Raw genomic sequence first — 4,939 nt, 5'->3', positions numbered from 1 at the left:
GTTTTACATATTTTGATCAGATTGTGTAAAAATCAATATTTGTCTATAATTATTACTTTTTATTGCTTATTATGATTGTAATATTCATTTTTTTCATTCTATATTTTAATTTTGAGTTATAATAATTTTAATTTACAAATATTTCATAACTCAGCCGTGTGAAGTAGGTAAATCAGCCATAACTTAACCGTAAACCAGCCATAATTTTGAAAATAGACAAATCAAAGTATTACAAATCCAAGTACAATTCCTACCAAAAGAAATCCAAATGTTTTACATATCATAGTACATAATGCATATACTAACAAAAGAAATGAAACGAAGGACATAATGCATTATTTAATCTTCACTCATAAAATCAGGTGCCTCATCGAAGATTTCTACTGCCATTTTAACCCGTATAGCCTGGATATTCTGATCACAGATTCCATCGAAAGACACACCAAGCGCTAGACATTCTACAAACTTTAAAGCGTACACGCCACAGTCACCAACCTGTATGTTTTGAGGGACCTTGGAGGCACTCTTCCTCCTGAAACCGAACTGACTGGTAGTAGGTGTACGAATTTCATGAGGAACGTTCTCGTTCATCATTGCTGGAATCATCCGCGTAAACGCCCTACAAGCATTCAGCATTTTTCTATCACTATCTTCGGTTACTTGTCCCACGATGCTATCATAGCAATCAATATGCCTTCTGATGAGATCCACGTGCAGCGCCATCCAGTGATTGCTTCCAGTTTGTGGAATAATATACAGGTGATCCACATCTTCTGTCCACTTTAAATTAGTCGGTTCATCTAGTGGAATCAAACCTTTAACGAAATCTTCATAACTATTGCCAGTCAATTTGAAAAACTTGGGTTTTATATCGAACATCTTATAATCACGAATCATCGTTCTGGTGAACCACGGGTCTATAAACGAAATGCGTTTGTTTTGGAATGGGAAGGGATCTCGTTTGTACCTAATACTAAGGAGTCTCATAAACGCGCCCATGTGCTGTAAAACAGAAAACTGAGTAGTAAATAACAACTCAGCCATAATGTAATATAAGTCAGTCGTAAACAATAACAAATCATACCACTGCCACCTACTGTCATTATGTATTATATAACACAGCCGTAAACGTAATAACTCAGCCACTATGTATTATATCTCAGCCGTAAACATAATAACTCAGCCATTATGTATTATATCTCAGCCGTAAACATAATAAATCAGACATCAAATTAAACTTACTTTATCAGACAGCCACCCAAATGTAGCCGACATCCAGTTCTTTCTTTCGGTGATGAGAGTCCTATAGAATTTGATATTTGGTGTTGACTTGCCTAATGGTGTATCCCTAAGAAACAAAAAAGAACAGGTTAATATAATTTTAACAAGATGTGATTAACAAGGGTCTAAAGGGTCATACTCGGCGCTCTTTAGGAGCTCCAAAAGTTTCTGCAACTTGACCGGATCAACAGGTGCTAGAGGATCATATATTCCAGGTCCAGGTGAACAGTTCTTCCTCATGCACGTCAGTCCGTTGTCTCCAATATAAGGGAAAATCCTCGCTTGTTTAGCTTGTAGTTTATTCAATGAACTTCCATCCGAGGACAGCTTAACATTCTCCAGCCTTAAAGCTTTGATTCTAGCTAGCCTAATCGTTTCCTCCTCATCATCCTCAGATTCAGGTTCAAGGATATTTATTTCAGCCATAATCTCGGCTGTCATATCACATATACTGCTGTCAGCAGCGTCGGCACCAGCGTTTGCACCAGCTTCGGATACTCCCTCATTCAAATCAGGTTCTACATATTGCAATTGAATGACGTGATTAGGCGTAGTAGTTTTTCTACCTCTTCTCTTTGGCGGATTATTTCCAACCTTCTTTTCCGCCAACTCTTTGACCTTCTTTGCAGCCGCCGCCTTAGGGTTGGCCTTCTTTGCAGCCGCTGCCTCATCTTTGGCCTTCTTTTCCGCCAACTCTTTGATCTTCTTTGCAGCGGCCGCCTCATCTTTGGCCTTCTTTGCATCCAATTCTTTGTCCTTCTTTTCATCTTTGGCATTTTTCCTCTTGTTATGCCGTTGAATTGGTTTCGTAGCAGCTGGAGACTTCTCAATGAAATTAAGAGGATCATCTTTATCAAATTCTTTATTCAGATTCCTACTGAACCCAGCCAAACCACTGCCAACTACCTGTATAACATAGCGAAGACAATTAAAGATAATGATAACTCATCCTAAACATTCTGGAAACTCAGCCATAACATTAACATAATTCAGACATTACCGGAGGAATGTTGACAGAGTAGTTTTGGTGCATTTTTCCTGGAACTACTGGTACTGGTGGACTCTTTGGTGGACTTTTTGGTGACAACAGTTCATCCCAAACGCCTTTTGGTACCAGGTTCTTTATTTTGAATTTTTTTTAACTGTTTAGTGACAACAGTTCATCCCGAAAGCACGTGTTTTGGCCAGTTTGCCCAAGGTCTTCAACAGTGTTTTGGCCAGTTTGCCCAACACCCAAGGAAAGCACGTGCTCTTTCATCTGCTTGAGATCTCTCTCAACAAATACAAACCTGGTTTCAAACCTTTCATTCATCCTTTCTTCTATTCTATCTCCAATGTTTTTTTCCAAGGTGTCAAACCTTGAGGTTAAATTAGACACCAACTCAATGAGAGTTCCAACCGGTCCACCACCCTGACTGTTGAAAATGGTTACCACCTTCTGTTCAGCTCCTTCACCAGATCCACCACCCTGACTGTTGGAAACTAACACCTTCTTGACTTTCTGCTTCTTTGCGGGAGGAAAGTCAGAATCAACTTTCTGCTTCTTTGCGGGAGGAGAGTCAGAATCAACTTTCTGCTTCTTTGCGGGAGGAGAATCAAAATCAACAGCTGCTTTAACATCCCAAAAACATTTAACAGACTTATCCTCATGTATGTCTTGGATAAGGCGATCAACTGCTGGGTCGTCTTTTTGATCTGGCCACGTATGAAATAGCTTGCGTACATCATCCTTCATAACCATTTTAGTCACACGTGGCTGTAACATAAGAGAATATGAGACCCATCAGTGAATAATAACTCAGCCAACACTAAAGCATAAATCAGCCGTTACTAAAACATAACTCAGCCATAACTAAACCATAACTCAACCGTAAATAAATAATAACTCAGCCGTTACTAAACCATAACTCAACCAGATATAAATCTTACCTCACCAAACGCTTTGATATCTTCAGCAATTATCGATACCATCGTAGAACGTGTACGGTTTCCACCCCATTGAAGCATCGGTATGCCACCATCATTAGCTGATGCATTCCCAAACCGTTCTCCAAAGCATTTTATGGACTCATACGCCCAAGCCTGTAACACGGGTGTAAACCCACTAAGGGTGTACGACTTTCCCGTAGGGTGAAACATCTTTATAGAATCAACCAGAGATTCAAATGCTGACCGACCCCACGGATACGTCTCCATTGCTTCATCATCAAAAACTCTCTTGGCACTTTCATATGGAATTCTAGAGTTATGATGCAAACCATAAAGTCCAATGTGTTGAAGAAGCAACAGCCCCAACCATTTACGATGATCACGGTTAACCCATCCCCGGCACACTTTTAATGCTTCCCTGAGTTCAACTAGCGTTGGACCTGCCCCACTAGGCACTTGAAAAAGTCTGAAGAACGCTTTGTGTTCCTCTTCAATTTCAAACTGTTCTGTCGGCATTGGGTCTATGTTTAACCCCGTCACATAATGAAATTCATTCAACCCAAACCTGATAGGTTGACCGCCGACCACAAACCAAAGCTCCTTCNTAGATATAAATCTTACCTCACCAAATGCTTTGATATCTTCAGCAATTACCGATACCATCGTAGAACGTGTACGGTTTCCACCCCATTGAAGCATCGGTATGCCACCATCATTAGCTGATGCATTCCCAAACCGTTCTCCAAAGCATTTGATGGACTCATACGCCCAAGCCTGTAACACGGGTGTAAACCCACTAAGGGTGTACGACTTTCCCGTAGGGTGCAACATCTTTATAGAATCAACCAGAGATTCAAATGCTGACCGACCCCACGGATACGTCTCCATTGCTTCATCATCAAAAACTCTCTTGGCACTTTCATATGGAATTCTATAGTTATGATGCAAACCATAAAGTCCAATGTGTTGAAGAAGCAACAGCCCCAACCATTTACGATGATCACGGTTAACCCATCCCCGGCACACTTTTAATGCTTCCCTGAGTTCAACTAGCGTTGGACCTGCCCCACTAGGCACTTGAAAAAGTCTGAAGAACGCTTTGTGTTCCTCTTCAATTTCAAACTGTTCTGTCGGCATTGGGTCTATGTTTAACCCCGTCACATAATGAAATTCATTCAACCCAAACCTGATAGGTTGACCGCCGACCACAAACCAAAGCTCCTTCTTATGTACCCTTAACTGGTTACATAGTAGGAAATGAACAACCTTACCAGACCAGACGAATTGGCTATCAACTAGCTTAGAGATTATTCCAATAGGTACATCCTTTGTTTTTCCCCACGCATCCTGTCCTATTGATTCCCTTATCCGAGTGAATTCTTTCATCCTGAAATTGGTGTTAATATCTCTACACTCTATATTAGAGTTTCCTTCAGTGAATAATCTAGGGGGGTAATCCCTTGCTTGTTCTTCAGAAATATTCACCATCGACATCTGTTATAGTTCATAAGTAAATCATAAAATAAATCAGCCATAACATAAAACAAACTCAGCCATAATATCAAACAAACTCAGCCATAATATAAAACAAACTCATACACAAAGCATAACATAACTCAGCCACAAACACATAACTCAGATCTAAAGCACAAAATATCTCAATCACAACTCAGCCGTAACTCAGCCGCAAAATAAAACAAACAGTAAATCAGTCATCGAATCGAATAAA

This window comes from Camelina sativa, chromosome 14 (genome assembly GCF_000633955.1).
Source record: "Camelina sativa cultivar DH55 chromosome 14, Cs, whole genome shotgun sequence".
In the NCBI taxonomy this organism is placed as follows: domain Eukaryota; kingdom Viridiplantae; phylum Streptophyta; class Magnoliopsida; order Brassicales; family Brassicaceae; genus Camelina; species Camelina sativa.
This window is presented reverse-complemented; position numbering follows the sequence as displayed.